The 23,812-nt window shown below is 37.1% G+C and overlaps 1 protein-coding gene and 1 non-coding gene across 12 annotated transcripts in view; one reads left to right on the top strand and one right to left on the bottom strand.

The window, feature by feature from the left end:
* The window catches only part of Dlg2 (discs large MAGUK scaffold protein 2), a 1,165,863-nt gene that overhangs the window by 1,057,030 nt on the left and 85,021 nt on the right, over positions 1-23,812 (top strand). The gene's annotated exons all lie outside the window — the stretch shown is intronic.
* Positions 10,714-10,785, bottom strand: Trnaa-agc (transfer RNA alanine (anticodon AGC)). Its single transcript has one exon. It is a non-coding gene; the product is annotated as a tRNA-Ala (tRNA).

Below are 23,812 nucleotides of genomic sequence, written 5' to 3' on the forward strand. Positions count from 1 at the left end.
GTGTGCATGTATGCATTTATGTTTATATATCAATAAACATGAATAAAATAAACCCTCATGATACATAGTTCATATTTTGGCATAACCAGTCAGTCATGTTTTTAAAAGTTTTAAATAAAAAGCAAAAAAACTTACATATCTGCCCACATAGTCACCATTCCCAGGGTGCTTCCTTTGTGTACATCCAGAGTTCAATTAGGTGTCATTTTCCTTCTGCCTGGAGCCTGTCTTTCACTATTGATTTGAGTGCACATCTGCTAACGAACTCCTTCAGCCTTCCTATTTTTGAAAAAGTATTTTATTTTGTTTTGTTTTGCAGTACTGAGGATTGAAACCAGGGTTGTTTTACCACTGAGCTACATTCCAAGCCCAGTTTAAAAAAAAAAAAAATGTTTCAAACAGCATACTACAGTGACATAGCCACATCAATGTTTGTAGCAGCTCAATTCACAATAGTTAAGCTATGGAACCAACCTAGGTGCCCTTCAACAGATGAATGGATAAAGAAAATGTGGTATGTATACACAATGGAATATTACTTAGCCATAAAAAGAATGACTTTATGACATTAGCCAGAAAATGGATGGATCTGGAGACTATTATACTAAGTGAAATAAGCCAGTCCTCAAAAACAAAAGGTCAGATGTTCTCTCTGATATGTGAATGCTAACACACAGCAGGGGGTCGGGGAGAACAGAAGTTCAGTAGATTGGGGAATGATGGGAAGGGAGGAGGGACAGGAATAGGAAAGATAGTAGAAAGAATCTGATGTAACTTCCCTATGTACATATGTAAATATACCACAGTGAATCTCCACATGATGTACAACCACAAGTCTGGGATCCTAATTAGAATAAAATGTACTCTGTGTTTGCATAAATATGTCAAGATAGACTCTACTTTCATATAACTAAAAATAACAAAGAAAATATTTTTGTATTTTGAGACAAGGTCTCTGTAAGTTGCCCAGCCTGGCCTCTAATTTGCATTCCTCCTGCTTCAGCTTCCCAAAAAATCAAGATCACAGGCATGTGCCACCATGCCCCACTATTTAGCTTTTATTTTTGAAATAACTCTTCTCTAAGTATAGAATTTTAAGTTGACTTGTACCTTAAAGATATTGCTCCACTGTTTTCTTACCTGCATTGTGTCTGTTGGGAAGTCTGACGCCATCTTTGTCTCTTTTGTTCTCTCTGCACAATGTGTCTCTTGTTTTCCTGAGATAATTAAACATTCTCTCTTTGTTACCAATTTTAAGCTATGATGTGTTTTGATACATTTCTCTTTATATTTCTTGTGATTGTGTGGTATTGAGTTTCTTCTGTCTGAAAGTTCATAGTTTCCAATATACTTTGGAAAACTACTGGCCATAGTTCCTTCAAAAGATTTTTTTCCTTACCTCTTTTCACCTCTCCTTCAATTACTCTAGATAAACAGGTTAGGCTACTTAAAGATGTCTCACAGCTCCCTGATACTCATGTCATTTTGTAAAATGATCTTTTAACTCTTTCCTTTGGATAATTTCTTTTGCTATGTATTTATGTTAATTAATCTTTTCTTCTAAAGTATCTATCTGCCATTAATCCTGTCTTGTGTATTTTTCACTTTAGACATTATAGTTTTCATCTTCAGAAGTTCAACTGGGGTCTTTTTTATATATCTTTCATGTTTCTATTTAACTTGCTGACCATCTGGAATACAATTATAGAGCTACTTTAATGTTCTTTTCTGGTAATTCTAACATTTAAGTTAGTTATGGGTTGGTTTTGATTGGTTAATCTTTCTCCTCACTGTTGGTTATATTTTCCTACTTCTTTGCATGCTTGGTAATCTTTGACTTAATTCCAGACATAAGAATTTTGTTTGGGGAGAAGGAGAACAGATATTGCTGTATTCCTATAAGTTTTGAGCTGTATTCTAGATATGATCAAAGTATTTGGAAGCTGATCATTTCAAGCCTGGCTTTTGAAGATTCTTTAGATAAGACTAGAACAATATTTCATCTATGGGTAACTATGTGCCACCAAGAGGCAATATCCTTCTGAGTATGCTACTTCCTAATGTCCCATGGATTGTGACACTTTCTAGTTTGGCTAATGAGACCAGCACTGTTCTCAGCTTTTCTCAGTCCTTTGTGAATGCCAAGTCTTAATTCCTCCAATCCTTTAAACAGACTCTTCCTGGCTGCAGGCAGTTCACACAGAGAGAGAGGCATACCAATAACCACTCTGTTGGATACTCAAGAGTGACTGTGTAATTTCAGATTTGCTGATGTCTTTTCTCTACTGTGTCCAGCAAACTCTGGCCCTGTTGGTCTCTCCAGATTCTCAGTTCCATCTCTTCAACTGAGGGAATCAGCCAGATTCCTTCTGGGTTTTTTCTCTCTGCTTGTTGGTCTAGAAATTCCCTCAAGGTAATAAAATGAGACAATTGGCAGGTTTAATTTGTTTTCTATCTGAAAAATCACTTTTCTTCACTGCCTGATGTCCAGTGATCTGGGAAGCCATTATATGGAACAGTTTGTCTGATTTTATTTCCATGTGATTGAGACAAGAGGTTAAATATGATTTCTGTCATTTCATCTTGCATGGAAATGAATGTCCCTGCTTAAATTTTTGAAGATGAAAGCTACGCACCACTTATCCCATATGCCCTTGCAGATGCTGTGTCTCTAGGCTATCAGATATAATTTAGGCTTAGCCAATCAAATGCACTTCAGCAAGTTTTAAAATATGGAAATGAGTTGGAAGTTTTATTTCTTTTGCATCTGCTATTTTTTCTGGCATGTATAACGGTTGTGGGGATGTATTGGGTTTCTCCAGGCTGTGCTATTGAAGTTTCCATTGCTTAGTCAACGGTTTCGTGAGTGTCAAGTGTTAAGGCTTAGGGCATCTACTTTTTACCTTTGCTGATCTAGGAGCTATTGCATATCCCTGGAGCCAAGACTTTAGGCAATCTCATGATCTCCAAAGCTTACCTAAAGCTGTGTGTTTGGGGAGACAACAGTTTTAGTGGTAAGTTCTCAGTTGCCTACTTCACAAATTATGTCAGTGAAGTGGCTCATCCTGCAGCTTTGGAATCACAAGTTTGGTTCAGTTCAGGGTAAAGCAACCCTCTAATACCTTGATTGTTTTGCTTGTTCAGAAAAGTATAACAATATGCAGAGATCATCTGGAAATAGGTACTTACAAAGGTGACTTGTGAAACTATCAAATCATAGCAAATGAAAATCTCAAAATGTTTTTAAAAAGTAAGAGAATGGTTATGTCAATACCCTTATGTAGTCATTCCCCACCTTTAAAAAACAGTTTCTTGTAAGCAGTACTTGTCCTTTTGTAGTTTATTTGTCAAATATGTTTGGAATGAGGTCAGTGTATACATGTAAAAGAGTATCTGTTTTAAACTGTTCCATATTACCTGCAGAGGGAATTTAAATTGCTTAAACTGTGTCCAAATGATCTTTAAAATCAATGCGCACCGATGCACACTCTGTCTGCAAAGGACAGAGACTTCCATTTGAGCTTCATTTTGGGCTGCAAAATACCCTCCACTTTCCTCCAACCTCAATTTCATAATACTGTGCCTACAAAAGTCTGTGAAGAAGAGAGTGCTTGTCTAGGGTTAGTTGTAGAGTTTGAAGGAAGGAAAAATAACATGATCTAACATGCTTACTATGTGCCAGACTCTGATAAATGTGTTTATATATTGCTTCATTGAATCATTCCAAGAACTTTATGAGTAGGTTCTAACATTGTTTTACTTCTGAAGAACCTGAGACTCAAAGGTTCACAAGCCAAATAAGGAATAAAGCTATGATTCAATCCAAACCTATCTGTATTAAAACTTATATCCTTTCTACTTTTCTATTCTACTTCTAACTGCAGTTTTTAGGTTAACTGTTCTTCTCCATGACTAGAACCATATATAATTATCTTGCCTCGAGGAACAAGTTTCCATCCGTTGTCCATGGAAGTGCACCAATGATGTAATTCCAGAACTCAGTCTGCTTAGTGCAAATAAAAGATCTCTACATTTTATCAAAAACGTGATGTTGAAGTAAAAAGAAATAATAAAATGCCTTAATTCTCACTAGGTTATTGAGAATTACCTACTCTTCTCAATAAACTTTCACCTTTATTGGATTAGATTTCCCTTAACCTTCTAAAAATGGTTTCTAGGAATGAAGGTAGTGATTTTTGTGTTGTTGTGGCATGGTTATATGTGTTGTCAGTCTGTTCTATAAAAGAACAAAGGTGTGTTATTCATGAGAGAAGTTTTAATAGTAAATAGACTTTGATATGAGAAAGAAGGAAAGGGAGGAACAAAGGCGGAGAGAGAGGGAGTTCTATATTATCTCTGTGTTATATTCATGCCAAATGCACAGTTAGGCCCCTCAGTTGATGAATTTAGTATTAAGATATTTATAGCCACATATCTTCTATTAATGATAATTTGAGCATTTATTTGCCTATCTGATGATAGAGATGCCTAACACCTGAATTTAACTTCTATTGGGGACTATAATCATTACTTTAGAATTGCTTTTTTATAATCATTTTAATGAGCTAAATCACAGTTATATAATTATGATTATAAATTGACTCTAATATTATGGTGGCATATTTTGTACCTCTAAAGTAAACAAGCAAAATACTTTTTAATTAGGTTAGACTAACAAATCAATTAGGAAACAAATTAATGAGTATACCATTTTCACATCATAGACAGCTATTAAAGAACTAGATGGCATATGAAACAGTCAATCTGGCAGAACATTTTCAGTGAACCAGAAAGTCCTAACAAAGCTATAAAGTGATAGAGAGGGAGGTAATGTTTTGAAATTAGAAAACTCAAGTTCAAGTCCTTAGTGTTATTCTGTATAATTAAAGTGCACTAATTAATAGAAGGATTTGGGTGGTCATCGTGCAAAACAGGGAATGAATTTATAGTCTGTAACTAGAATTAACAAATTAGTTCAGAGTAAGGAAGCACCACTTTATAAGACAAGAGACCCATCCAACAAGAAGTCGAGTTGTCTCTCTAACAAGTAAGCAGGTACTCCAGCAGAGGTGGTGTAGCTGGCCATCCTGTATCATAAAAAACATTTCTCTAGTGGCTGAGTATGGAGCTGAAGCTCTCAGGACACCTTCTGATTTTAGGTGGCCTTATACTCTCACTGCACATGTTGTTTTCTGGTGCTCTGAGCTGAGTATACAATTGCATTTAGTAAAGGGAGATAGGTCTCCTACCTGTCTGTATCATCTTACTTTTATTCTTAGAAGCTCCTGCATCTTATCTCTGACCCAGAGTGATAAGGAATTTGATCCTATTTCCTAGTTTTGAAGGTTTCTGTAAAATTTCAGCCCTCCTCTCCTCAAAATTTTGGAGTAGTTGCTGGTCAGGCTATTTCTCTAAATCACTAACTCACATCTCTGATCTTTCCACTTTTATCTTAACTTCTCACATTTCACAGTTCCCCTTTTTGCTACACATATTTTCAAGGAATTTGCCCTTAAGTGCTTGACTTCAAGTTCAAAAGATCCATCTTTGCAAATATTTTAGAAATATATATATGTACATAAAAGAATGTCGATATTAAGTTGGAGTGAGGTTTCTATACTTCCTTTAAAGAAAGATTTTTAGCATTAAAATTGTTTATGAATTTAGAAAGATGTAAAACAATATGGTAACAAAGATAATTCACTCATAATTTCACCACTCCAAAGGCAACACTGTTCTTTTGGAATATCTGCTGTATATTTTGATACATATATAAAATAAAATTAGAGAACATTATAGAGAGAGCTCTGCCTTTTTTTAAGGCACTAAACATTATGTTGTGATTATTTCTCCAGATTATTGTATATATTGTCAATTTTATTGTATAAAATTTTAAAAATATGATTTAAGAATGAGCGATTAATGCTAATAAAAGATAAACAAAAATATGAATATATAAAGACCAACACATCAATCCTATCCATGACATTAGCTATTAAAATCCACCTCTGATCCCATATCAATCTTTAGCATGCTTCTGACTACGATCCGCTTTCCATTCAGAATTTTCTATAGAAATGTTGTAAAGAATGACCTCAGTGCATTCCTCAGTAATATTTCTCCCTGTGTATAGTAAACCATCATTCTGGTCTATTGATGCAACATGCACACTTCTCGTTTGCTGAATAACAGTACTTTACATTTGTGTAGTCATTATTTAATTTAATCCTCACAGATTTCTACAAGTAGGCAGAGTGGGTGTTACAATATCTGTTTTAAAAATGAAGGAGAGTAGCTCTGAAAATTATGTAATATATTCAAGGTCACATTTGACAGGCTGGACCACTTTTTCTAGAGAAGGGGGCTTGGAAGTTTACAAATGGAGAAGGTGGAATTCAGACTAGATCTTTCTGTTTTCAAATTTTAGTGTTCTTAATGTATCAATGGCCTCTTGCATGGTATCTTGGTTTAGTAGTTATTTATTGGCAACATTATTTGAGATGAGTAAAATAATTAAAAAATAAAACATTTATTTCAAGTGGTAAAACAACAAATATTTATTTAAACTCCTGCCCTTTTATCATATTACTATTTACCTATTGATAGAAGTTCCTCAGAATAAAGTGATTAAGAAAATTGATTCAAACCATTTGAAGGGTGTTTTAATGAAAATATGTGCTTTTCTGGGTATTCTAAAACTAGCAATATTTTGAAAAGAATCTGTTAAAGACTTTAGGAATACAATTATTGAAAGAAGAAGAAAACAAAACCCTGTATTTCATTCTTGAATGAATACAATGATTGTTCTTGAATCTGGAATTTGCAAAAATCATTATTTCTTTGTGACAAGACAATAATTTAACTCTTTCTGGCTTTATTTTCTCAATAAATAGAGGAAATATGAAAGGAAAGGATGGTAGAAGCAGAGCTTCTATTTAAAACCTCTTTAGGAGGTTTACATGGATTGGCTAGTGGTCAAATCATGGTAGATCACAAATGTATATATTTTACAAAGCCCCTCTCCTCCGTGATATCTTCTGAACTTACTCCATCCCATTAAGGAGATAAGAGATACCATTAACCAGTGGACCTGAGCTTCTTGAACTTTTGTACCATTATAACTACTCTCCCATTATGAAATTTTCCCCTACCAAGCCTTCTGTGACATTAGCTTCTGGTTGTCTTCTTACATCTGCCCACATGTTCTGATTTCTTAACTTCATCTAAAATGTTGGTATTCTCTTGGGTGTTATCTTTAGCTTTTTTTTTTCTTACTTTACCCCCCAAAGGAAATCTCACCTACTGAATGTCTTTCATTAGCTTCAGTTTCTACCTAACTTGGAAGTTCCAACACTTTATTTGTACACTCGCCCCCACCCAGGCACCTCAGTGCTCACCCTTTGCATATCTTCCCCATCCATGTTTATCTATCTCCTGATCTGGATAAATAGCACCACTTTCCATCCATGCCCAAGTCCAAATTCTCAAAATCACCCTTGACTTCTCCCTTCCTTTCTAAATTTTCATTCAATAATTCACTCAATTTCTGTTGATTTTGCCTCCTTAACAGCTCTCAAATCTCCATTCCCTGCTGCTACTATCATAACCCAGACTCTCATCATAACCTGCCTACTCTCACAACAGCATCCCAATAGTTTTTCATGCTTTTAATCTCTGCCATCTACCAAGCCAATCATACTACCCAGAATGCTCTTTGAAAATGCTTCTCTGTCTTTCTCTCTCTCTCTCTCTCTCTCTCTCTCTCTCTCTCTCACACACACACACACACACACACACACACACACACACACTCTTTGTCTTACAACCTCACATACACACATGGTTTGTCCCTATTACCCATAGCAGGACATATACACAAAACCTTCTAATCAAGTCTTGACTCCTTCTCTTCAGTTCTTGTATTCTCAACTCCATTGCTGTGCATGATCCTTATCTAGCCATATCTTGATAGACTTAATTTCTTGCAGTTTCCATATCTGCTGAGTGTCTCAGGCCTTGATACCTTGTAATACAACTCCTCTGCCTGTTAACTCCCATCTTCACTGTGCTTATCACAATCTGCCCTTCCTGTGCTCTGGGTCCTAGAGGAGGTATCCTTTGTACTCTTCCTTCCTGGCTTAACCCTCTATGGCAATTTCTGCCTTTAGTACTACTTATTAAATTATAACTATCAATTTGCTTTTTGTTCTTCCCTGCTAGACTCTCCTTGCTTCCCATTTTATGCCCAGAACCCCACTACCTGCAATAGTGAACACTTAACATATATATAAAAGCCCTTAATATTCTTTAGATGGAATAATATTTAATAGTTGTGAAAACCAAGATACAGAAAGGCTAAGATCCTCCTATTAGTACATGGTGGAGGCAATTACTTCTTTAACACTTTTGTCCTCAACACTATGTTAAGCATAATATAAAATGTGTCTGGTCTGCTTGGTTCTTCCAATTCCATCACTTGATGTTTCAACCAAATGAGATCACTAAGGAATACTGAGAGCAGGGAAGTAAAAGGGAGTGAAATTGTCAGAAAATACTCAGTGGGAAAAAAACAAATGTGATTTAGATGGGCAGAAAGGATTCTGAATCCTGGAATTCAGCCTTCAGGAAACACCCCAATAGAAAGAACAGATAGCTGCTCATCTATTTGAAAAACGGATCTCATTTCTTCATCCCCAGCATATTTCATTATTTACCTATGTTTTTTCACCAGATGTCTGCATTTAATAGCTGAGCAATTATCCTTCAGCTATTATATAATATATAAATGTGAATTTTAACTCATGCTTTTCTGGTATACTTTTACTGTAGAAAGTTAGAGTTCTAGGAAAGTCATTTTATAGTAAAAATATATAATATCCCAGTGAACCTAAACCATGACACTGAAGATATCATTACTTAATGGACAAACAGGACTTCATGAAACAAAAGGAAATGATTCACTATTGTAGAAAGTTTCTTCCTCAGCTAGTAGAGATCAGAGTTGGCATGGTGGAAACAGGAATACACTTCTGGATTAGAACCAGAATTCAAATTCTAGTGCCTTTAATGTGCTCTTAATGATGACCTAAAATCCAGTCCTGGTTTTACATTTATTACAGTTATTTGAAAGTCCTTGGATAAATCTCTTTACTTCACAGACCCATTCAATTGGTCTCCTACTTGTCCAAGTTGGACTGAACCAGTGTTTTCTAAGGTATCACTTCCAAATTGCCTGCTACAATGTTTGCAGAACAATTGCATATCTTGTGTCCTTTTGTAGACTCACAATGCTAATGTTCACATTAGAGGCTCTGATGGCCTTATAGGAAGCAAGCCTAATCAACATTGTTTATTATAGCATTTAAACAGCTATTTGACAGAACATAGTCTGAGAAATGTGCCACTGTGCACTCTTTATTGAACAGAAATTCCTAGAAGTTCAGAAGAGACTCAGTTTGCTTTTAAATGTGATGCATAGATTACCTAACCATATTCCTGATCCAAATTATTCAAAATTGTACAAGGGCTTCATAAAGATCCTGCTATATTATGTTGTATTTTTCTCCTTCCCAGTATTCTGGATGCAAATGATAGCATTTAATATAACTATAAAGGCTGTGAGGTAGGGAGAAGAGGTATGTTTTTGCTTTACTGGTTGAGTAAACAAAGGCCAGCTAAAGATGCAAATGTCTACCCCCTGAGGCCTTAAGATTCCAATCAGAACTGATTCCTCAGCATAGTCATCATAATATAGCCTATAATAGAGCACTGGGGGGTGACCTTTAAACTTGTAGTCCTAAGATCAAATAACAAAAGTGATTTTGTTCAGTGATCCTCTATTGAGAGATCTGCATCAGGAGCTATGCTAGTGAGTAGGGATACTGCAGTGATTAAGATGGGCATCTGCTTTCCAGGAGATGACAGTCCCCTGGGGAAAACAAATAATTATAATTATAGCTCAGTTAGGTAAATTATTTGGATTATAGTATGTATGAAGTGCAATGGCGACTTGAACAAAATTCCTTATAAGCTGTGAGTAAATATTTACAGATTCCTTTTTCTGATCCAGTGAGTATAAAAGAAAAGGAATTGTGCTTGTGTTTGTGGCCCATCACCTTTCTGTCTTGGCTATCACAATATTCTTTTTTCTTTTTTTCAAATTTCTTTTTTTATCCATTCTTCTTAGATATACATGATAGCAGAGTAGATTTGAAATATTATACATACATAGAGCACAACTTAATTTAATTGTGGTTGTACATGATGTGGAGTTACACTGGTCATGTAATCATATGTGATCAGAGGAAAGTTATGTCTGATTCATTCCACTGCCTCTCCTATTCCCATCCCTGCTCCCTTCTCTTCATTCCCCTTTGTCTAATCCAATGGTCTTCTATTCTTCCCCTCCCTATCTTCCCTTGTTGTGGGTTAGTATCCATATATCAGAGAGCATTTAGCCTTTGGTTTTTCTGAGACTGGTTCGTTTCACTTAGCACGATAGTCTCCAGTTCCATCCATTTTAGCATAATGATCTTGATGAAGATGAAGGGGAGGCACTATGAGACATTATGAGACGTTAGCCATTTTATATAATCCTTTCTGAAAGTTAACCATTCTCCTCTAACTAAGCAGATAACCCACTAATAATTAATGCAAAAAAAAAAAACTTACACAAATCTTTACTTTTATTATTTATTTATTTATTTTTAATTTTGGGGGTGCTGAGGATCAAACCCAGGGCCGCATGCATGCTAGGCAAGTGCTTTACCACTGAGCTACACCCCCATCCCTTTTTGAATTTTATTCTGAAACAGAGTCTTTCTAAATTGCCCAGGTGAGCCTCAAATTTTGTGATTATCCTGCCTCAGCCTCCTGAATAGCTAGGATTATAGTCATGTGCCACTGTGCCCAGCTATGTCACTTTTTAAAAAGATTTTCATCAGTGGTTAGGAGGTCAAATTCCTCAGTAAGACTCAGAAGCACAAGTACTAGGATTCTTTTCTTTTTGTTCCCAGATGTTACCTCCCAAAGGAGCAGAATTTTCCCCATGTGATTTCGGTTCATTAAGTCAGGTTAAAGAAAAAAGAGCACTTAGATCCTGGAATATAATATGCAATTTACAGGTCATAATGTTGTGAAGCAGTGAAGGGAGGGATGGTTTGAGCAGGGCCACCAGCTGGTCAGGAGAGAGGTGAGACAGATCCAGGGCTCCTGAAACCCTGTTCCAGTGCATTCCCTTCTGTTCCTGTCTGGGTATCCTAGGACACTTAGGAATGTTCATAATTTTTATCTAATTAATTTTATACTTTTTCTAAAAATAAACAATTGGGTAGATATTGAGAAAGAATCCCAAACTAATCCCAAACTAATATCACAAGAGGACATTCATACATTTGAAATTTACCATACCCAACAATGGTAAATCTTCAGATGATTTTTATCATCAAAAAAAAAAAATGAAAGATCATGAACTGCCGCTGTCTGGCTGGGCACAAGATCACGAGCCACTCAAACAGGAACAAACTTTATTTTTGAAACAACCGCCAAATACCACGTTTGTGTCCAGGAAGAATCCTGATCCACCCACCGCGGGGTTCCCGGCCCCCCAGCGCCAAAACTTCCCCCGGAATTCCCTCCTACTGCACTTTCCCAACCAATGGGAACTCTCCAGGAGTCCCGCAGCAGGCCCAGGTAAACAGCAGGAGTCCGGTATCCATATGAATGTAATTTTTAACATAATCATATCATCTCAATGGCTAGCTGGCGTCACCTTTCAATCAAAAATGCCATGCATCATATTAATTGGCTGTGGCTCCCAGCAATGAACAATTAGTACTCTAGTACTAATTTTCAAGCAGTTTCTAAGAATGTGCTGGCTTAGGTCCATGATGAGCAACCAGGGAATTCTAGCCAATAAACCAATTTCTATTATATGATAAAATAAGTCAAAACAGTGAATCATGTCCCTATCAGTTTTCTCCCAGAAAGAAGTACTTCACATATGCTATGAAGACAGTGAAGTGCTTGAGACTTGTATTGAAAGGGAAATCAAAATAAGAGTAGTACTAATTTAAATAGCAACCTTACACTGTGACTAGCACTTGCTAAACACAATCTCAATCCTCACAATGACTCCATAACCAGATGAATCTTCATTAAAGCTAGACAACATCTCTAGACTTTAATTTCCTCATCAGTATAACAAAAATGTTTTTATATATCTACTCCCATGTAGGACTCTTGTGAGAACATAAGATAATGACTGTGAACTGCTGAGCAGAGAGCCCAACACATAGTAGTTGCTAAGTAAAAGTAACCCTTAATATGATTGTGCTCCTCAGTCTTGTCATCATTTTTTTATGGAAAGACATATTTTAGAATTTTCTTCTACAACTTTTAGAATATAGATAACAAGTACCATGAAGCATGAACTTTCAAAACTCTCAATTAGAGCTATATCAATACTTAAGCTGAGTTTTCTATATTAAGAAGCCATGTCGGAAGCATCCCAAGTGCCTTTGGAGTTTATTAAAAGACTCTTCACAGCCTCAATAAGGGTATGATCAAAGAATATTTAATTTGGGTGTTTCAAAATTAAACTCAATAGCACAGAAGTAGAAAAAAAATTACTGCCAACTCCACATGTGAAGGGAGACCCTGAAAACCAGATGCAAATTAATAGGATGGTTCATATTAATTTCTCCTTGATTTCTAATTAAAAGAAAAATGAAAGAGTACCAAAATTTTGGAAGACAAAGAAAAACCTAATTAAACTTCACAAAATTGTTGGCTAATATTCCAGTTATGTATTATTTCAAAATACTGAAAACACAGATTGCACTCATTTATATACTGTTTTGCATACAAACAATATAAAGTAATTCTGGTGGCACAATAATAATAATAAACTAGCTAAATTTTATTATTTTCCCTGTTCTTTAAATATGCATCTCATTCTGATTAAAGCCTTAATAGCAATTGCCAATTACAGCCTTGAATTTCTAGCTCAGATTTCTTTTAGAATCTCAATGAAATAGATGTCTGTACTAGTAGTTTCACAGTCTAACAATTCCCCAGTACATAGGGGTAAATGGTAGTTCTCTGGAGCACCCCATGATTTGTTATAACATGTATAAGTGCTGCAAGACACTGAGTCTCAGTACTCCATAGATGCTCCCTTCAAGTCATATTCAATTGATGCAGAAGAAAGGGCAGGAATTTGCAGCCAACAGACCTTAGTTTGACTATTGACTCAACTATTTACCATCTGGGTGACCTTTAGGTCACTTCAACTCTTATAATCTCAGTTTCATTACCTACAGAACAGGAACACTAAGTCCAACCTTGCAGGGTTGCTGTGAATATTTATTTTAAATGTTATGCTTCCACTTCTCTGCTTGACACTTGATGGTGATTTAGTCAGTGACACCTATTTATATTAACAACATCATCTTCATCATCTACCTTCTCTTCATCATCTTCTAACAAATGGAATAAAATTGATTATTCCATGGAACTACCACAAGGACTGAATGTGAAGACACTTTGTCAATAACTGGCAGCACAATGTGGGATTGATTCTTAATAATTAATAGATTGAGCTCTAGAAAATTCTAACCATTAGACTACAGTACAAATAATGGGGTTCACAACCTTTGAGGAAAACCCAAGGGATTCTTCACCTGCAGGACTTGGTAAAGTGACAGTGCTGGGGCCTGCTGGTCCTTGGTTTGCTGAGCACCCATCTACAGCCCTGGGGAGAGGAAGCATGCACTAGTGCTCCACCACTAGCCCCTCTGATTCACTGATAGGCATGTTTTGGACTTCACAGTGTTTTTGCTAGAACAGAGAATGAACACTTATTTATGGTGTAGGGCAAAAAGAAAATGATACAAGGATATACTTTTTTCTCTTAAGCAAAACTGTAATCAAGACCCTGTTTTACTTGTAGGAGAATAATTTTTCTCCCCTGACTCCTGATAGTTTTTTCCATGTGATGGGATATCCCTGATCATTTCATCCCAGGGGAGATGCAATGAATTAACTGATTAGAAAGTCAGAATCGGAAATTAGACATAACCTATTCCTCTATCTTGGGAGTGGCCAAAATCACCCCAGACTTTAGATGTTTAATAATCCTTTTTGTTTGTTTGTTTTATTTCTATAAACATACACTTTAGATTAGATAGAATTTCTACCTCTATTCCCCAACTACCTCCACACACAAACTACCTTTAATCAAGTTTTTATCACAATTCTCCACGTTCTTGGACTTCTCTAAATGCAGATGTTTCTCAAGACTCAATTCCCAGCCTTTTCCTTTCTTCCATTATATTTTGTGTTGGTGATTTCTTCTGATTTCATCACATGTATGTAATAGGGAAGTTTGCCTACATTTTTTTAAAGCACCAAAATAGCAGAGACTGAAATTAGAAGTTAATTTCTTTCTCATATACAAAAGCATCATGGCTGGCTGTGACAAGCTAGTGTGGCAGTTCAACGTCACATACCTCCGGGCTTCTTCCAACACGTTGATCTGTCATTCCAAGTCCAATGTGATTGTTGGAATGACAGGTATCCTATATGCTTTGCTAAAATCAGGGAGTTTTGAGAAGAATGTGATCTCTTCTTAAAAGGAGACTCTCCAGAGGTCCCATATGTTTATGTTTTATGCACCAGATTGAGGTCTCATGGTTATACCTAAATACAAGGAAATATGGGAAATTGGTCTTTTTTTTTAAAAAAAAAAAAAGACACATAGCAATGTAGCAGTTAAAACGAGATTCTTTAAATTCAAGAGAGAAAGATGCAAGGCTAAACATGTCTTCTTCATGACCAGATCAATTAATAACTTAAATCTGTCTCTAACTCTGTCCTACTGATAAATACAAATTTTCATTTCCAACCACTTGTTCAATTTCTCCACTAACACTATATTCAAAACAAAGTTCATTAATTGAATCCCATGCATAAAAGAATGAATAGCTACCAGTGACCTCTGCTTTGCCCAGACACACACAACAAAAAACAGGGTGATTCTGAGAGTAAGGCTCCTATGTTAATCATATTTTCATCAATGGGACAAAATGTCTGAGAAAAAGATCTAATAGAAGCAAAGATTTATTTTGCTTCATGACTTGAGAGCTTTCAATCCATGTTCAGCTAGCACCATTGCTATACGTTCGTGGTAGGGCAGAGCATCATGGCTAATAGGGCATGGTGGAGCTGAGTTGCTCACCTCATGGCAGCCAGGAAGCAGAAAGAGAAGCAGAAATGGGCCAAGGGCAAAATATACACTTTCAGGGCATGCCCTAGTGACATTTTCTCCAACTAGGCTCCACTGCCTACAGTAATAATTTGATGGCATCTCCCAATAATGCCATCAAATTATTAATCCATCAGTGAACGACTAGTCCATTGATGAAGTCAGGGCCCTCATGATTCAATTCCTTCCCAAAATCCCCACCTCTACACATTGCTGCATTGGGGACCAAGTCTTCAACACATGAGCCTTTGGGGAGCATTCCATATCCAAATCACAGCAGCTCTCTTAAATGTGCAGAGAACCTAACCAGGGCTTTTTAGTTCCTCCATATACAGGCCTCACTCCCACCATACACCCAGGCAAAATCACAAAAGCTCCAGGAATTTTGGACAAGTATAAATCCCTAAACCCAAAGCTTTCTTTTATAGCTTTGATACCTTTGTTCATTTTGCTTCCTCACCTCCTAGTGCTCCTTGTTTTCATCTCCCTTTGACCAGGTTCTATGCATTCCTCAAGACTTGCCACAAATACCCCTCTTCCATGAAATCTTGTCTGGTTCCCCACAATTGGAATTAGTGTTCTCCTTCTTCAATTTTATTTCACATGTTGCTCATCACACTTTTACGAACCTTTAGATTGTGCTTTGTCCTGTCATTGGTGCACATAGACTATCTGCCACATTAGAATCTCCTAATAGAAAGGGCCAGGTTTTACTCATCAGAATCATACAAAAGCATTGGTCTTTTGCATGTGGCTCATTCATGTATGCTGAACAAATAATGTTGAAATAAAAGAACTTTAATATATTACCTCTTGAAGGCTATGGATGCGATCCTACTCTCTGAGAAGAAAGATGCCCTGTAGGAGCAGAGGTATAGTAGTGAGTTCAAACACAGGAGACAGACCTGGGTTCAGCACCTAATTCCTTCACTTACATGCCAAGTGACCTTGGCTGAATGACTTAATGTCTGTGAGCTTCATTTTTGTAATTTGTAAAATGAGGAGAATAACAAAGTGATCTTGTTATTCAGTGGCAACATGTATAAATTGCCTATTCTAGTGGCTAACAAATGGCAGGTGCCCAATAGCTGTTAATTTTCTTCCTCATTTCCTCCTCCTCTTAAACCTCAGGTGCTCAGATAATGAGTGGAATAGGCCATCTCTGACTGAAAAAAAATACATAACTTGTATTTTACATCTAAAAAGATTGACAGAAGGTGACAACAATATTTTTAAAAAACTTCTGACAGTTTTTATCAAAACAACATTACTGAAAATTATTTAAAACCACCAACAGGATTAATTAAGTACATGAGACTCTGGAAACAAAAGTTGAAAGGAGGAGGAGAAAATAGCAAATAAACATATAATAAGTCCCTGCAGGAAACTTTGGACTAAGTAAGGGACTACAACTAGATCTAATTCAGAAAAATCATGATCTGTGTGATTTTACCAATATATTATAAAAACCCACATCTCTGTGGGTTATTAAGTAAATTACTTCACTCAAGTACATATTTCTCTGCCTACTTTATAGATTCCATATCTTTTCCTGCTTGGAGTTAGTAACTCCATCTTCTCTGATTAAATGAAATTGAAAAGGCCTCTTGTGGATATTTTTTCCTGCCAGAATTGATCTCAGTCTGTCCCAGGCAATGAGCCTCTTGCTTTCCAAACAGTCTACCTTGATTAACTTCATAACAGGTTTCCTTAGCATACTCACCATCTGTAAAACAAAAAATCCTCTTCCCTACCACCCCAAATTACCAGTTTATAGAGCATTCCTTTAAAACCCAATACTTACTTTCTTTTTGGAAAATTTGATGGGAGTAAAGCATTTATCTTAACTAATTGTTCTACTACCAGTTGCTATTATGTCAGAAACCTAGTGAAGAGACACCCACAAATAACATAAGAATGTTAGCAGCTTTCATTTACCTATGATTTCTAATTTACCTATGAGTTAAAGACTACATGCTGGTCAAATGGGTGGCTATTATGAACAGCCTAGTAGACTAATATTTCTTTGCATGTTTTATCAAACATCCCTGATAAAATCAGAAGTAATGGGAAATTCCTAAAGACAGGTAAAATTCCAACTCATAGAGTTTTCTCCCAAAGCCTGTATTTCAGGATGTTTTTCCTTTGCTCTGTGGTCAAACCCTGGTACCACTGGAAGTAGCTAGTGATCTTGCAGAGCAGAAATCTGGTCAGCCCAATGATTGCAACATCCATCATTCAAAATAGTCAGGCCTTGGTTTCCTTTACAGATTATACATGCTTCTACTGTTGCATTCAACAAATTCTAGATATAATTGATTTGTCTGCAATAATGTCTTACCTACTACACTCATCTGTTGTGTGAAGGCAGAAGTAACACCTTGGTCATCTTTTACCTTCAGCACTGAACACACTATTTTGGATATTTAAGAAACCCTTCTTGGAACCCAGGTTACAATAGGGAGCAGAGAGGGAACAAATAAAGGATGCAGGCCAGTTCCAAGGGGGTCCTCAGACAATTTTTGCAATCATGGAAGTTGGGACCATGGAATGGAAAAGGGAGTTGTGGCTTTTGCTAGATCAAAGGGCCATTAGTTGGGCGACATTTCAGCAGTCTGAATACTTCTTACCTCTGCTTCATTCCAATATCTTCCCTGAACTCACCAAGCTTGTCTTTCATTGGATGTTGACTTTTCTAGGGACCACTAGCATAGTTGAGTTCCTCTTATACTTTCCTGTCCATTTTGCATACTTTTATCAGAGCTGATTGGCCAATATCAGATAGGTTTTCTCATTTGCTTCTTTATCAAAGCCAAGTTTTTGCTAACAAGACAAACTATATGAAATAGATATCTGTCATTCCTTCTCTTCTCAATAGAAATGTTTCTCCACTTGTCAAGTTGCTCTTGGTTCATCCACATACTTTACCACAAATGCTGTTGATTTCTTCCTGAGAGTTTTCTGTTGTTCCCTCTCTAAATAGGTTGAATTTCTAACAAGAAGATTTTTCTTCTTCTGAGTAACTATCTTCTGAGTAACTATCTTCCCCTGAATTATTAGCCACTTGCTTTTTATGATGTATCATTCTAGTAATTATTTCTTCTGCATCTCTCTTCCCTCTATATTCCAAAATGACCTCTAAATGACCACATAAATGACCTATAAACATGCAATAAATAGCTGTTGAATTGAATTCTGTCAAGTGACTGTAGTTACTCCTTGAGAGGACTAATCACAATTCCATCCTGCAGAGTTCCTGTAATTAGATTTGGAACACCCTGGTGTTTCTCTAGTTATCGCAAAGAGAACTTGTTGAATTTCCATCAAGCTTTCAATTTAATTTGAACTATGTGACTTTACCAATATATTATAAAAACCCACATCTCTGTGGGTTAGACTTCACCCTACGTGCATGGAAAATGTCCCAGCTTGAAGCATTACTACCAAAATTAAAATAAGAATAAAATGCTAATAAATTTACATAAACTTCAATTTTAAAGCAAATGGATATCTATGAGATTGGAAATAGGTGTGGAGATGACATGTCATCAAAAAAAAGAAGAGAAGCATTTCTGCATTTAAAGTGTTTGGGAATAAATGTACTAGATTGAAGATTTCCATGCTCTTGTTTAAAGAGAACTAGAGTTCTTTATAGGGGTCTTTGGGCTGCTGAGCAATGGGAGTGGAAACTAAGCCAGAAATTCTGTTTTCCCTGTATTCAATCAGAGATGTTGTTGTTATGTTTCTAGAAGCATTATTTTGAAGAAAAGTGATAATAACACTTAGAAAGCATTGCACATGGATTATGATGAAGAGACAGACTGACAAGCAGATAGACACAGGCCAAAGTAAGTATAAGGAACCTCTGTTTCTCCTACTGCTACAACGCTTGTCAGACCACTATCATTTGGATTACCACCTTAGCCCACTTTCTTGGATCTCAGCACCCTGTCTTGCAGTGTACTGCTGCCCAATCCGTTCTGTAAAGCCAGAAAGAACTGATTTTAGTGCAGATTTATCCCACTACCCTGCTTAAAATCCTTCAGTAGCTTCCCATTGCCCTTAGAGAATACGTCCGTGAGAGCTGTGAATCTTGTGTGAGCTAGCTTTTCCTTCCCTCTGGTCTCATCTTGGGTTGCTCAGAATATTGGTCTTTCTTGGTGTTTATTGCTTGCCATTTCCCACTTCAGAGCCTCTGCATGTGCTACTCCTCTGCCCATTTTGCTTGTCCTGGAGTTCCTAGCTTGGGCAGCATCCACTCCTGGAGGCCTTTGCAATCTGCTCCTCGCAGAACAGGTTTTGTTTCTTTCCACTATTTATTCCCCTGAATTATTAGCCACTTGCTTTTTATGATGTATCGTTCTAGTAATTATTTCTTCTGCATCTCTCTTCCCTCTATATTCCAAAATGACTTCGTTTTTTGTTATTTATCCCTTTATCTCCAATACTAACATAACATTTAGCATATAGTGGGTATTTGTTGAATATAAATAAAAGCACAATTGCAGGGTTTCAGGCATCTAAAAATTACACAACCTTGGCTGCCTTCAGAATAGGACCATCTGATCACTTGACTGAGCAAAAAGAGAGAAACATGGGAGCAGGCAAGGTCTGTTGCCAGTAAGTCCAACCCATACAGGACTGCTCTGAGATCCCCTAGCTTTTACTACCAATAGAACCACTGGCCCTAGATCTGGCACGTACTTATGGCACAGTTGTCCATACCTGTCCATACTATTATTGAAGTTTACCATGGATCTATCATGCCCCCTATTGTATGAATTTTACATGTGTTGCTTCAGTTGATTCTAACAATGTCTATCAGGCAGGATTAGTCTTTTGTAGAATAGGAAACAGACTTTAAGGCCCTTGCCTACAGCTACAGAGTAAGTAAATGTCAGAACTAAGAAATGCTCCCAGGTCTGGCTGACATTTTCTATTATCCTATGGCCTATTATATAGTAGATGTTCTATAAATTAATGAATGAGTGATTGGATGACTTACCCTAGGTGCATGAAAAATGTCCCAGCTTGAAGCATTACTACCAAAATTAAAATAAGAATAAAATACTAATATTTACATAAACTACAAATACCAAAAGAATAAACATAATATTCTAGATATCTTTAATCCCCCCGCCCCAAATTTCTGAACTATTGACAAAAGTTAGGGACATTTTCTACAAATGTTTTCATTTAATTAAAGTTGCTGAATTGAACTCACACTGAGCAAAAATCAGGCACAGTATTTGGTCCATCAGCACTTTCTGGAAAGTCACCAAGGAAAAAAAGCATTGCAAGGGTTTGAAGGGAAAAAACACGCATACACATATAAAAAAAGATAACAACAAGGTGATGCTAGGTGACCCATCACATATAACACAGCAGCAACAGCAAATGCACACACACATATATAGGGCTCACTTTGTGCTAGGTATTAATCTGAGGGCTTCTTACCCAAACTCATTAATCCTCACAGCCTATGAAATGTTCATTGAATGTAGTTGTCTCTGACCATAACACACACCCTATGTGTCACCAAGAAAACTAGAATACTGTTGATTAAATTACAAGATGGTATTGGTGGTTTTAAAAAATCTTGATTTTAGATATAAAAAGATAAAATGTGCATTTCTAAATTTTTTTTTTGTAGTTGTAGATGAACAGCATTTATTTTATTTGTTTATCTTTATGTGGCACTGAGGCTGAGGGAAGGAGGCTAGGACCTTAGGAATGTAAGATCACTGTTATCACAGAGGAAGCTCCCACTGTGAGAAAACCTGAAGAAGGCTGCTCTATAGGGTAGGTGGACAGGAGCATGACCACCTCTCATCTAGTAGATCTGGGCAAATCGTTCCTTTGTTCAACTTCTTTACTACACCTAGCGAGGGTTTCTGCTCTGTGACCCTGCAGTGCCTTGTACTCCTAACAGCACCTCTGGACTATGTTTAGGGCCTTCTACACTGGCTGTTCTCCCTTCTTAAAGCTCTGTCTCCTCAGATGCCTGCATGACTAACTCCTTTCCCTCCTTCAGTCCTTGACTCAGATGTCTCTTTCTCAGAGAGTCCCGTCTTCACCACTCTGTTCTAAAATGCAACCTTCACTAACACCACAGCCCTACTGCATCACACAGCCCTGATCCTCCCACCCCTGCTCTATTTTTAACTTTTTTCATAGCAATTAAAAATTGTAACTATCCCATTATTTAAAGATTTTTATTAATTTTAACTTTTTCCCATCTCCTCTCAATAAAACGTAAGCTCCATGAAAGCAGGATCTATCACTAATAGATCCCATGCTCTTTGAATCATTGGTTCATAGTAGATGCTCAACATTTGCTGAATCAATGAATGAATGAGTGGCTAAGCGAGTGCATCTCCTTATCTATATTCTCAACCAAACATAAGCTCTACAAGGGTAGGAAGCAAGTCTCTGGTTCATTGCTGAGTTGCCAGCAAATGCTATGTTGTCTGGCAATAGAAGATACTCTGTAAACAGTATCACATTTCCTATTTAAATGCATATTATCTCATTTCTACATGTGAATATTTGATTATATTCTGAACTCTGTGTGTTTATCTGGGTGAGTACAGAACCAACTTTTCTCTGTATATGCCCCATTCAGTAAGAGATGATGGGGACCTTAATAGACACATGAGAAATTTTGAGTAGATTTTCTAATTCCAGGACCTGTCCTGCCACAATCAAATATGTAATTCCCATTCAATTTTCTGAAAAATCAGAAACAACATAACAAACCCAGGATGGAGGATAGCTGAACTGGTCACTAATAGTCTGGTTTTGTGTTACATGAATGTTTATATATTAGATATTATGCTTATTGAAAATATATGGTATGTGGATATTTCATTATTTGCTCTGTTAAGCCATCACTAGTACAATGGTACTAAGGATTTGGGGCAGTCATTATCAAATGTTCTTGGATCTTTTTCTACCATTTTTTTATATACTTGTGAGGAAAAGAAACTTTGTTGAGCACTTCCTCTGTTACCAGTTAGCAAACACTTGTTAACAGAAGTTCTGCTGGAGAGCAGAAGTATGCCTCCTTTGTTCATGCTCCACGAGCAACCCTAGAACCAGGGGATGGCACTGACAGGGGAGAGATTTAGATCTAGACTCAAACCAACAAATACTGAGCACCAGCTGGGATCTAAGAGCTCTTACTTATGTAATTCTCATTAGTGACCTATTGGACAAGGATTCTTGACCCTCATTTTACATTTTTAGAAACCCAGGTACCAAGGTGTGAAGTAATTTTCTGAAAATCACACAGCTGCTTAAAATGACAGAGCCAATATTGGAATCTGGAACTAATTGATGACCCCATCTAGTGATCTTTACATGAATCATCCATATAAATTTAAATGTTTGAATAATAATTGGGTTTTAACAATAATGAAATTTAATGTCAGGCATTTTCTTCTTTTCATCCACTGCAAGCTTACTAATTAGTGGCAGTAAGACCCTGAAAGGTGAATTACTAAGGTTTGATCTACCTTTTTCACTCAGATCAGAAATAAAGAGCTGTGATCAGGGCTGTGCCGGCTTTTCTGAAGTTGATTTGTTAATACACAGTAAGAGCTCTTGAAACCATTCATGTTCCTCCTTCCCATATTTCTTTTCTGAACATCCAGCTGATGGTACTTGGGAGAAAGAACAATGATTTTAAGGTGATTAATCTTTGCAGCCTCACCCAACCCTGGACCTGCCATGGTCCAGTGAGCCCTGCCTTTGGGCAGGTTCAGCTTTGCTTCTGCTTCCTCCAGAGGGATGACTCGTCACTCAGCACTGAAATATAAGCCAGTGTGACAGGCTGCCAGGACACCATGAGAGAGAAGGCAGGCAGGAGTGGGCTCATCCCTGGAGACTCTGAAGAAAAGTTGTCTGAAATGATCAACCACACAGGCCTCCGGACACAAGAAGTAGGCTCTCACCATGTCCCTGGGAAAATTGGGAGCACTAGAGTGTTAGAGGGCATGAGAGAGAATGAAACAGGGGAAGAGAGAAAGGGAGAGAAAGGTGGGGAGGGAGAGGGAGAAAGCTGTCACTGCCCCTGGAAGCACTGCTGGTTCCCTGATTATAATCAGAATGCCACAGCAACAGGGAGGCCCAGGCACAATGACCTCTGGAACCCAATTACATCCATCTCCAGTCATGAGAGGGACTTCCTGATTCCTTGGGTACAATAGAAATGGACATTTCCCCAACCCGCTAGTGATGTAGAAATAGTCCCATGTGATGAGAAGAGTATCTTAAAGAGTATAAATCTGCCTTCCAAGGTTATTAATGATTAAATGGCACAACCCATATCATACCATAATCCATGACACAAAATAAATTTTCCTTTCCATAAAACAGGAATAACACCTGCATTTTGAGGGGCTTCTTTTGAGTAATAGATAATAAACACCAGCCCTGGAGCACTGTAAGGCTAACTACTTGGTCAGTAGTTACTCAATAAATAAGAATTGACAGAGGCTAATGTGTTTTCAACTACCGAGATTGGTTTGCTGGTGGTATCAGCCA

This window comes from Callospermophilus lateralis, chromosome 2 (genome assembly GCF_048772815.1).
Source record: "Callospermophilus lateralis isolate mCalLat2 chromosome 2, mCalLat2.hap1, whole genome shotgun sequence".
Taxonomy (NCBI): Eukaryota; Metazoa; Chordata; class Mammalia; order Rodentia; family Sciuridae; genus Callospermophilus; species Callospermophilus lateralis.